The following is a 13,252-nucleotide window of genomic DNA, read 5'->3' as shown; positions in this document are numbered from 1 at the left end:
ACCCTCATGAATGTGGAATAATCTTAAGACTCAGAAGTATGACTCAGTGTGGCCTGAATTTTAGACCATTTGGGAAAAAACATAGTATACCTGCTCATGTTGTATTATAAAGTGTCAGGACACTTGAGAAAAAGAAAATGCTCAAATTATGTATGTTGTCTGGAGTCTGAATCATGTTTATATGTGTATGGTGATTATAGCCTTATATATTATGATATTTTAGATACTGTATGTGACTACTAGGTCAGACATCATTAATCAAATATGGGTTGATGGAAAACTGAGGTGTTAGAGATATTAAAAGTCTTCATGAAAGGTACAACAAGTTAGAGTCAGAAACATGATTAATTTTTTAATGAATTCACTCCTTCACATTAGTGCCAGGTACTAAGGTTGTATGGAGAAGGGCATGGCAACTCACTCCAGCATTCTTGCCTGAAGAATCCCATGGACAGACGAGCTTGGTGAGCTACAGTCCACAGGGTTGCAAAGAGTCAAACATGACTGAAGTGACTGCGTGTCCACACACTAAGGCTGTAACAGAGAATCAGCCAGACATGGTACTCCATTCCCCACCTTGGTGCTCGCAACTTTATGGCAGCATGTACAGACATAGGAAAGGGGAGTATTGGGACAGGGCTGGGTCTTTCATCCACCCAGTTGCGTTTTCAGAGCTCACATCTTTGTGTCCTCTGGTCTGAGAGGCCTCAAAGCATGAGAACTATTGCTTTTATATTTTATTCATCATACTTGGATAGAATTCTGTAATACTTATCCTGTAAGGTAGGTATTATCAATACTCCTATTTCACAAATGAGAAAATTGAGGCACAGAAAGGTTAAGCAACTTGCTCAAGACCACACAGCCTATGAGAGTTAGACTTTGACACCATCTCAGGCATCCTAGTTATGATGAAGAGAATATGATCTTAAAACAAGTTATGTAAATATTAAAGCTTGGTTTCTGAAACTATTAAATGGAGATAACTGAAACTTTCAGGACTTTGAAGAGAAATAAAACTATAGATAAAATACTTAGCATCTTCTGAGTAAAGTACACTTAGTCAAGAAAACTAAAAAATAAATACTAAAAGTAAACTAAAAATAGATTAACCTTGTCCTAGGAATATCTGAAGGCATTATTTTAACTAAAAGTTATTGGCCACAGAATTTATTTCAGTAGAAATGAAAACACATCTTGGAATGAACCTTACCCATGTCTTAATAAATATTATACAAAGCACTTATTAGGACCAGCTATATCATCATATGTAACGGGGACAGCACAGCTTTCAGGCACACTGTAGACACTTCCTACAAGAAGTCTTTGGGGAACACCATGTATAAGTCAGGTGTAACCCTGTGTGCTCACTGACTACCTTTATGCCCACCTCACTTTTTGGTTTGCACTAGGCTGCCTGTTTACTTATCGTTTTGCTCCATGAAACCATGAGCATCATAAGGACAGGGCTGTGTCTGTCTTGTTCATGACTGCATTTCCCCACTGATCGCAGAGACGGTAGAGAATAAGGGAATGAATGAAGTCAAATGACGCCTGGGAACAAAGAAAGATGATCACAATGGGGTGAAGAGCAGGAATAGAATGGGAAAGAAAAAACAATAGGGAAAAGATGGGTGGAAATGTAGAAACCCAAGAAAAAGAAACCAAGACCCCTTCCCTGTGCAAAGTGAGTGCTGACCTCGTCTACAGGGAAGTGGTGTGACTGATGGCGGGTCTCAGAGTGTGGACCTTGAAGATTTCCAAACGTACAAAACGCCACATAAGGTGGCGCTACAAAGCCAGAGAATGAACAGGATGGGGAAGAGAGTGAAGCGAAGTCGCTCAGTCGTGTCCAACTCTTTGCGACCCTGTGGACTGTAGCCCACCATCCATGGGATTCTCCAGGCAAGAATACTGGAGTGGGTTGCCGTTTCCTTCTCCAGGGGATCTTCCCGACCCAGGTATAGAACCCAGATCTCCCGCATTGTAGGCAGATGCTTTAACCTCTGAGCCATTCAAACTGCTTTCTCATACCACCTAAAAAAATGATACTAAATTATGTTGTCTTGAATCCTTAAAGACCCACGTAACTATATACCTGCATCGAAAGCTTGTGGCAAATGTTAGCATGGTGTAATAGATGCCTCAACTATAAGAAAGTGGGTATTTTTACAGAGTTCATAACCATCTTTTCTAGTTACAATGATAATGGCTTCTTCAATGGTTTTCATCCTTTAGGTAGATTTTTTTTTAATTTTTATTGGAGTATAGATGCTTTATAGTATTGTACAGTGAAATGATTCAGTTATATGTATACATATATCCCCTCTATTTTGGATTTCCTTCCCATTTAGGTTACCGCAGAGTACTGAGTAGAGTTCTCTGTGTTATACAGTGGGTCCTCATTAGTTCTCTGTCTTATACAGTTTCAATATTGTGTATATATCAATTCCAATCTCGGAATTCATCCCACTACCCCACCTTCCACCCCCTGGTGTCCATAATTTATTTCTGCTTTGCAAATAGTTTCATCTGTACCATTTTTCTTGATTTCATATATATGCATTAATATGCAATATTTGTTTTTCTCTTTCTGACTTACTTCACTCTCTGTGAGTCTCTAGTTTCATCCTTTTGTCTGTAAATGGCACCGTTTCATTCCTTTATGGCTGAGTGATATACTTACCACATCTTCTTTATCCATTCCTCTGTCGACAGACATTTAGGTTGCTTCCATGTTTGGGATATTGTAAATAGTGCTGCGATGAACATTGAGGTGCTGGTATCTTTTTTGAGTTATGATTTTCTCCAGGTATATGCCAGGAGTGGAATTTCTGGGTCATTTGGTAGTTCTATACTTAGTTTTTTAAGGAACCTCCATATTGCTCTCCTCGGAGAAGGTGATGGCACCCCACTCCAGTACTCTTGCCTGGAAAATCCCATGGATAGAGGAGCCTGGTGGGCTGCAGTCCATGGGGTTGCGAAGAGTCGGACGCGACTGAGCAACTTCCCTTTCGCTTTTCACTTTCACGCATTGGAGAAGGAAATGGCAACCCACTCCAGCATTCTTGCCTGGAGAATCCCAGGGATGGGGGAGTCTGGTGGGCTGCCGTCTATAGGGTCACACAGAGTCAGACACAACTGAAGTGACTTAGCAGCAGCAAGAGCATATTGCTCTCCTTAGTGGCTGCACCAGTTTGCATTCTTACCAATAATGTAGGAGGGTTTCCTTTTCTCCACGCCCTCTTTATTGTTTGTAGATTTTTTTGATGAAGGCTTTTATCTGATAAGACTCAGCATTTTTTCCCTAATTCCTCCAGGCATCTTACAAACACCTATATTACTTGTTGCTTTTATCTCCAAACGTCAGAAGATACAAAGCACAGGGGGAATGCAATGTTAATCACTAAGGAGAGGCATTAAATCAAAACAATATAATAGGTTAAAGTTGTACATGATGATTCAAGTGTTATAACTGAGGCCCAGAGATGTCAAGAAATCCTAGTCAGCAACTGGAAGAACTGATTCAAATCTGAGTCTATCTGGAGTCAAAGTCCATTTCTCTCACTTCTATACATTCTACTTATTGGACACATTTTATTATTTATCACAACTCAGAAAGGGAGCTGGCAGCTGGTTTAAAAACCCTGAGCACCTGTGTTGATCTTCTAAGGCATCCATAATCAAATACCATAGACTGGAAGACTTGAACAACAGAAATTTATTTCTCACCATTTTGGAGGCTAGAGGTTCAAGATTAAGGTGTTGGCAGGTTCAGTTTCTCTTGGGGCCTGTCTCCTTAACTTGCAGACAGCCAGCTTCTCCCTATGCTTCACGTGGTCTTCTGTGTGCACCCCTGCTGCCTCTTTTGCTGTAGGAGCATCAGAACCATTGGATTAGGGACCTATCATTATAACCCCAATGAACCTTCATCAATTCTTCAAAAGCCCTACCTCCAAATATAGTCACAGTGAGGGTTAAGGTTTTAATATGCAAATCTTGGAAAACATAATTTTAAGTTCATAACAGCATCCTGAAGTGAGTGTTTTCTCTATTAGCAAAGGCTGAGTGCTCACTTTTCTTGAGATTCCACAACTTGCATGCAAGATGAATATAATGGCCCTTGAGATCTCTTTCAACTCTAAGATTTTATATTTGCAGTATACACTAAATTTTTGTTATTTATTTTCCAAAGTCCACCTGCCCACTCAAAATCACAGAAAAGACAGAATGGGAGAGGGAATCTGGCTGTTTGAAGTGAGCCAGTATCAAGCTGCGAGTTCCCTGATGGCTCAGTTGGTAAATAATCAGCCTACAATGTGGGAGACCTGGGTTCAATCCCTGGGTTGGGAAGATCCTCTGAAGGAGGGCATGGCAACCCACTCCAGTATTCTTGCCTGGAGAATCCCCATGGATAGAGGAGCCTGGTGGGCTGCAGTCTATGGGGTCGTAAAGAGTTGGACATAACTGAGTGACTAAGCACAGCACTGGAACAAGCTGATGGAGGATACTGCTCTTGTCATTGGGTCTTGCTTTAGCTTCTACACATGCTTTAAATCCTGCCATGTTCCATCATATAATGTATTATGATGCAGTTGGTGCTCATGGCCTGTCTTGCTGTCTGGATGGTTGTGGCATAATGTTCTTTCCATGCTAAATAGTTTGCAGATGGAACTTCTATCCTATCCCATGAGGGCTGGTGCTGTCAGTAATAGCGAGACTGTAGGATCACTAAAATGAATCTCTCCAGTGCTGAAATGTCAATTCATAGAGAGACTGAGAAATGGAAGATGCATTCGTCTAGGTTGGAGAAATAATTGATAGCAGTTTTTAGTTATAAAAATGACACATGTGTACTGAAGATAATTTAAAACATGCAGATATCCCATCTTACAGATAGACACTCTAATATTTGATGTAATTCCTTCTAGCACTTTATTCTTTTTAACAAAATTGAACTATAATGTAAAATTTGGAATCCTTGCATGTTCCCTTATTATGAATACATCCCATAGCATGAAGGGTTTTTCTAGAAATATTTTGCTGTATTCTATTTTATGGATATACACTCATGCATTTAGCCACTTCAAAATTCAAAAGTTCCTGATTTATCTCTGTTTTAAATGTTTTGTGATACATATTATTATACATAAATCTTTGTTTGCTAGATCTCTAAAAGGGAAATAGCTAAGTCAAAGGTAGCAAACTTTTTCAGAATATTTGATATGCGTTTTTCATTGTTTTCCAGAAAAGTTCATCAGAAGTGAATGTTATTTCCTTATGTCTTTGACAGTTTAACAAGTTGAAAATATTATTTTATTTGCATGTTTAAATCCTTATTTACTGCATACTTTTTGTATGATGATTAGTGACATTTTCCTTTGATTTGATTAGTCATAGTCTTGATGAGCAAAAATTTAGTAGGGATGAGGATTCGTTTTGAAACTTGTTTAAGAGCTATTTCATACCATTTTTTCTGGTTATAAGCATCTGCACTATTTACAATTCCTTGCCTTCTATACCATAAAAAAACTTTTTCAATAACTTGGCTTAATATCCCCTCCTAAATATTCAAGGTGTCAACTTTTTTTCTCACTCTTACTCCATTTATTTGTAGCTTCCCTTTAAGTTTCCACATAGAACTAACATTCTTCTGCTATGTGTTAAAAAAAAAAAAAAAGAATCTTGCCACCATGCTGGATACAGGTCAAAGTAAATTCATTTCAATTCAGACGCCACTTAGCATCTAGGTGGCTAGAATGCTTTTCTTCTTTCTCTTAAATATGAAGCATTAAAAGTCAAAAGCAGCACTGCACCTTGAGTTAGTACAAAATATATTTAAAAATGCATACAGTTCAAATTTTTTGCCTTGCATAGGCCATAAGCTAGTAGAATGGTGGGTCAGTTATGACACTGAAAAATGAATCCAGTTAGAGAACCTCCCGAAGGCTGTTGATGTTTGCTATAATAAATAGCACACACTTTAAGTCAAACTTTTTCATTCTGTATTCAAAGGTAATGGATTTTTCGTAACCATAGTAACCTTGGTGTATTTCTGGATAAATACATGAGGTATATACATTCTGGTTTTATTTTTGAATATAAACTACCACATTATGTATTACTAATAATATGAAAAATAGGATGTAGGTTAGTATAATGACAGCTTAAACTAGTATGCATTTTTCTTCTGCAAAAAATAAATATTTATCAAAAGTATAGGTTCAATTAATTTTTCCCCCAGTTTTGTGGTATTCTGGTGGTGCCATTTATCTTTTTTTTGCAAGATCTCCATTAATCTCTTATTTCTGTCTCATAACAGATTTTTAAGAATTTCAAGGTAGAAACAATTGTGCTTTAAAGCTTGTGATTAAAAACATTATTGAAAGATTGAAGGACCTATCTTGATATAACCAGCAGAGCTATTGTGAAACCACTTAACGTGTATATACCATATGTTCATAAAGGAGAAAAACACCTTTTGTGAGCCTGTTCACAACATACTTGGATTGTTTCAAAAGTTCAGGCTAGATAGCATCCTGATTGATGATGACCATCCAAACTGTAGCCAACCAGATCATCCTCATTTTAAATGAGCACCGTACCAGAAAGTGGCAATCTTTAAGAAGTTTGTGAGATGGTTCACAGAAACTTGCAAAGATTTTGGAAACAAGGATAGCAAGATGGTGGTCATTGGGAAAAGTATAATATAAGCATGGCAAGGAGGTTTTTGTGAGCTGTGCTGATCAGTGAAGAAAGAAGAAGGATCCCTCAATTCAATTCTTCTCTTAACCTAGCCTAAACCATCAGGGCTTTTAAATACTAAAATTTCACAGAGGGAGTGGTCAAAAGGCACTCCCTAAAATAATTAAATCTGACATCAAACCTTAAAACATGAATATTTTCAAGTGTAATGTCTCAGCAATCTATAGTAGTCTTATGATTGAATAAGAGTGGCTGATTTCTAGCACTCTGCATCTCCATTAGGATCTGAGCTTCTATCACTGAGACAGTAACACAAGGGTAAGAGTGATGTAAGGAGTGTGTGTGTGTGTGTGTGTGTGTGTGTGTATGTAAGAGCGATAGAGACAGAAAGAGAGAGGCAGAGGCAAAGAGAGAGAGAAGGAAAGAGGAAAAGCAGATATAATACTAGTAAAGTCAGATAGACAGTAAGCATTTATATCTTTAACCAATGAAAGTGCTAAAGCTTTTTTTTTTTTTTTTTTGGCCTTATTTACCAAGGTCAAAAAGGACCATGTATAAACAGCAAAATAGAAATGTTCATCTTGAACCTTCCAAACACTTAAGTCTTACAATGAGACATTTATGGTAAAGGAAGCTGGACTGCTTATGGCACAATAAAAAGCATTTAAAGGTTAGGTACTTCTAACCAAGCATTATAAGGAAACTTATCAACACTCTACAAATTTGAGCTAAATTATATTCATTCATACTGGTGCTTTATGAAACATATTTTCATAGCAAAATAAAACTTTGCTTTAACCTTGATATTTTCTTTCATTTTGAATTTTTGAATACCACAGTGCAGTGATTCTAAATCACTGCTCTCACATAAAGTAATGTTACTGAAGGGAATACTGTTAACAAGCTTGTGTTCTAACCCATAAGGCAGAGTATCAATAAGACAGAGCCTGGGAGGGTTTCCAGGTAATGCAGTGATCTCATCTATGAGTGATGTTGCCTCCCTATTACAAACTAAGTCATACTTTTATGCCCTTTTGATGTCACAGACACATAGCATTAAATTGTAAAGTCTAAGAAGCCTTGAGAATACAAAGGAAAAAAAAAACAAATAATGAAAAGAAGTAAAAGTTTTCAGAGGCCAAGTTACTAAGTGATCAAAGACTCCAGAAGGGCTGCTTAAGGTTTAGCAACATCCCAGATCCTTGGGTTAACAATGGATGCTCTACTTTTAATTTTTTTATTGAAGTACAGTTGATTTCAATGTAGTGCCAATCTCTGCTGTATAGCACAGTGACTCGTTTACACATATATACACACTCTTTTAAAATATTCTTTTCCATTATGGTTTATCACAGGATATTCAATATAGTTCCCAGTGCTATATATTGGACCTGGTTGTTTATCCATTCTAAATGTAATAGTTTGCAATGGATGCTTTACTTTAAAAGTCCTCTTCGCTTAGTAACAAAGGGTCAGTTCAGTTCAGTTCAGTCGCTCAGTCGTGTCTGACTGTTTGCGACCCCATGAATTGCAGCACGCCAGGCCACCCTGTCCATCACCAGCTCCCGGAGTTCACTCTGACTCATGCCCATCAAGTCAGTGATGCCATCCCACCATCTCATCCTCTGTTGTCCCCTTCTCCTCCTGCCCCCAATCCCTCCCAGCATCAGAGTCTTTTCCAATGAGTCAACTCTTTGCATGAGGTGGCCAAAGTACTGGAGTTTCAGCTTTAGCATCATTCCCTCCAAAGAAATCCCAGGGCTGATCTCCTTCAGAATGGACTGGTTTGATCTCCTTGCAGTCCAAGGGTCTCTCAAGAGTCTTCTCCAACACCACAGTTCAAAAGCATCAGTTCTTCAGCCCTCAGGTTTCTTCATAGTCCAACTCTCACATCCATACATGGCCACTGGAAAAACCATAGCCTTGACTAGACAGACCTTTGTTGGCAAAGTAATGTCTCTGCTTTTGAATATGCTATCTAAGTTGGTCATAACTTTCTTTCCATGGAGTAAGCATCTTTTAATTAGAATTTAGCAAATGAAATCACTGGCCTGAATACACCAGCAAAAAACTTCTACATATCCACTAATGGAATCTTGTGTGGCCATACACTTTACAGTGCTATAGAAGAACATTTCACTATGGTATTTACCAGCCAGGAGCTGCTGAATAACAAAGGGAACTCAGGTCAATATTCAATAACCTAAAAGGGAAAATAATTTGAAAAAGTATGAATACTTGTATGTATATAACTATATCACTTCAAGTATACCAGTTGGTATAACTAACACATCATTGTTAATCAATTATATTCTAAAAATTAATAAAATATAATATTTAACAATGTGGAAAGGTGTTAAACATTTAATGGCTTGTATTATGTGAGTCTATTTTAGAAAAATATATGAGCATATACATGTGTCTATGTATACATGGATTTGTAGACATACATATATGAATATGTCTGTCTAGGAGAAGGCAATGGCACTCCACTCCAGTACTCTTGCTGGAGAGTCCCATGGATGGAGGAGCCTGGTAGGCTGCAGTCCATGGGGTGGCTAAGAGTTGGACACAACTGAGCGACTTCACTTTCACTCTTTACTTTCATGCATTGGAGAAGGAAATGGCGACCCACTCCAGTGTTCTTGCCTGGAGAATCCCACGGATGGGGGAGCCTGGTGGGCTGCCGTCTATGGGTCTGCACAGAGTCATCCATGACTGAAGTGACTTAGCAGTAGTAGCAGGAATATACACTAAAGTCTTAACAGTGTTTATCTCCCAGGAATGGGATTCTAGTGTTTCATTTCCTTGTCTCTGAAAGAGTTGTTTTATCTTTTAAGTTTACTACAGTTTGGTTATTATAGAGCTGAATTTTTGTAATATTTTTCCCATTTTAATATATATATAATAAAATTGGTCAAAAGATGGATATTTCAGGACTCTGATTGCCTTCACCTATCAACACTTATCTTTTAGTTCTCTCTAGTATTTATTTTGATATCTAATTAGATTGATCAGCTTACTCATTTCCTTTTAACCAGTATCAAGTGTGGCATTCTCCATACCTCTAGCACCATTACCCCCATCAAAGTGTTACACATATTTGATGCCCTTCCTCAATTCCCACATCTTCTTTTGATTCAGTTTCTTTCATATCATTTTCCTATAAATTTGTCACTTGAATGCATTCTTTCCAGCAATATTAACTTATTTTAAAGGCGATAGACCTTGATTCCTGGAGAAGGCAGTGGCACCCCACTCTAGTACTCTTGCCTGGAAAATCCCATGGACAGAGGAGCCTGGTGGGCTGCAGTCCATGGGGTCACTAAGAGTCAGACACGACTGAGTGACTTCACTTTCACTTTTCACTTTCATGCATTGGAGAAAGAAATGGCAACCCACTCCAGTGTTCTTGCCTGGAGAATCCCAGGGATGGGAGAGCCTGGTGGGCTGCTGTCTATGGGGTCACACAGAGTCAGACACGACTAAAGCGACTTAGAAGCAGCAGCAGCAGCAGACCTTGATTCCAAAGAAAAGTATGGATACATTGAGTACGGTTCTCATACTGCTTATTTTCATAATCTCTATGCTGCTAAGTTGCTTTAGTCATGTCCGACCCTGTGCGACCCCACAGATGGCAGCCCACTAGGCTCACCCATCCCTGGGATTCTCCAGGCAAGAACACTGGAGTGGGTTGCCATTTCCTTCTTCAATGCATGAAAGCAAAAAGTGAAAGTGAAGTCACTCTTCGCGACCCCATGGACTGCAGCCTTCCAGGCTCCTCTGCCCATGGGATTTTCCAGGCAAGAGTACTGGAGTGGGGTGCCATTGCCTTCTCCACATAATTTCTATAGTAGGTACCATAGGATTAAGAACCCAATTGGCATCTGATAATCTCTTATTAGATTGAGTTGAAATGAATTGAAAGTTGAAGAAACACTGAGAATCAGTAAATTAATATTTTAAAGTAAATGACAACAAACACTAATGCATAATTCAGCAGTAATTAATATGCTAAATGTGCTAAACAGTTTTAATGAGGAAGGCTGTTCCTGTAGCTTCATAGAATTTTTCATTTAATTATCCAATACGTAGTGAATTATTTTTTGGTTAAACTACTTGTGTAGGTTTGCTAGGACTGCCATAATAGAGTATTGCTGGATGGATTAAACAACAGAAATTGATTGTCTCAATTCTAGAGGATGGAAGTCCCAGATCAAGGTGTTGTGGGGTTGGTTCCTTCTGATGGCTTATAAGGAAGAATTTGTTCCATGCTTCTTCCTAGCTTCTGGTGGTTTTCTGGCAATCTTTAGTGTTCTGTGACTCGTAGAAGCATCTCCCCAATCTCTGCCTTCATCTTCACATAGAATTCTCCTTGTGTGCTGCCTGTGTACAAAATTCCTCTTTTTATAAGAACACAAGTCATATGGGATTAGGGCCCACTCTGGTGCCTTCATCTTAACAATTACAACTGCAATGACTCTATTTCCATTTAAGGTCATATTCTCGGATACTGGGGGCTAGGATTTCAATTTATGAATTTTGAGAGTATACAGTTCATCTTGAAATTCTATTCTATGTATTTGATGACTGTGATTAACACTGTTATAAAACTCCCAAATACCTCAAACATATTAGAAAATATAAGGCACCTGTTAAACATCAATATAAAAGTTGATATATCCCATGAAGCGATGAAACTTATTTAGAAAGAAGATAATCACTTTTATCCAGAATGGTTCATTCATTCAATGAAGATTCTTAAATGTTCTTAATGAATATCATTATGAATATTATGATATAGACTCTTGATATTTTTCTAAGCATTGAGGATCCAATGGATAACAAAAGATGCAAAGGCCCTGTCTTCATGGAGCTTATATTTCAGTGGGAAATGGTTAGAGAAGGCTTCATACTCTTTATAGTGGCTTCATACTCTATTTATTACATCTTCTTAAAATAAATGCAAGCTGACTCTTCCCTGCTGCTAAGTCGCTTCAGTCGTGTCTGACTCTGTGTGACCCCATAGACAGCAGCCCACCAGGCTCCTAAAGCTAGCCATTTCTTCTTCAGCCATTTTAAGTAGACATGAATTTGTCTCTGAGGTCCCATGTTTAGCAGACCTAAATATACATTTCTCCAAAGAAGATATAAAGATGGTCAAAAAACACATGAAAAGATACTCAATATAACTAATTATTAGAGAAATGGAAATGAAAACAACAATAAATTATCACCTCATTACTGGTCAGAACATAATGCCATCATCAAAAAATCACCTCAGATTGAAGCTCTTGGATGGGATTCCTCAGTTTGCTGTCATAGAACCTTTCCTGTGTCAGAACCAATGTTTTCCTTCTTCTCTTAGGAAACAAAGGAAGAGTGTTCATGCCCCTGCAAAAGGCTAATCCCTCTCTAGACCTCCTTCTCCTACCTTGCTGAGGTCCTCTGTCCGGTAGCCTGACATTTCCTGTGTCTTTCTCTCTCCTCCTGTCCTAGCTTCTTCTGTCAGTATATGATAGGCTCAGGTCTCTTACATGTGGAGAGGAAAAAAAAGACAAACATGGGAAAAACATGTCTTTGAGTTTCATCTTCCACTTATGATATCAGCCTTGCCTTTCTCAACTTCATCCTCACAGTTCCTACCTCCACTGGCTCACTCTGCCTCCCTAATCTCGATATATGTTTCCTAGAGCTGCCATCACAAAATACCACAAATTGCATGTCTAAAACTTCAGAAACGTGTTATCTAGTGGTCTGGAGCCCTAAATCAAGGTGTCCGTAAGGCTCTGCTCCCTTTGAGACTTCTTCCTTGCCTATGCCAGCTTTCAGTGGTCACTACAATCTCTGGCATTCTGTGGCTAATTTTGTGGTATTCTGTGGCTAATTGGTGGCATTCTGTGGCTTGATGTTACATCACTCCAGTCTCCACCTCTCTCATTCCTTGGTATCCTCCTTGTGTCCAGATTTCTCTCATCCTATAAGGACAACAGTCATGTTGGATTTAGAGCCCACGTTAATCCAATATAACTTTCTATTAATTTGATTATGTCGGCCAAAGCTCTGTTTCCAAACATGGTCACATTCACAGGTTTGATTTGTACGACTTGAGCATGTCTTTAGAGGGCACAAAATTAAACCTACTCGCCATCCATTGGGTCCATAATGACTTCACAACTCAGCTGAAATGATTCTCACCAGGCTATCAAAATTCTTGTAGAGCCAGGATGAACATGAAGCCCATATATTTCATGATTCTTGGACAGATTGTTGATCATTTTTTCCATCACAGAACATTCTGCTTCCAGTGTCTGCAGCACCCACCCTCTCAATTTCTGTTACTGCTCAAGCTCTGGTGTGTTAGCCTTTTCTTTTCCTTCCAACCACAGATGTTGATTTATCTCAGGGTTCTTCTTGGAACATTTCACACAATATCCCTTCGCCTGAGCTTCTCATCTCAGAAACACTACTGAGAACATAAATAGTATTAGTATCAGTGTTACTAACAATAACACTACACACCCTTTTGCCAGAAATAAAGACCTGG

The 13,252-nt window shown here is 38.6% G+C and overlaps 1 protein-coding gene across 1 annotated transcript in view; it reads left to right on the top strand.

Annotated features, from left to right (window-relative positions):
• USH2A (usherin) overlaps positions 1–13,252 on the top strand; it is a 983,289-nt gene that overhangs the window by 491,428 nt on the left and 478,609 nt on the right. The window lies entirely within an intron of this gene.

Source organism: Ovis aries, chromosome 12 (assembly GCF_016772045.2).
Source record: "Ovis aries strain OAR_USU_Benz2616 breed Rambouillet chromosome 12, ARS-UI_Ramb_v3.0, whole genome shotgun sequence".
Classification (NCBI taxonomy): Eukaryota; Metazoa; Chordata; class Mammalia; order Artiodactyla; family Bovidae; genus Ovis; species Ovis aries.
This window is presented reverse-complemented; position numbering and strand designations above follow the sequence as displayed.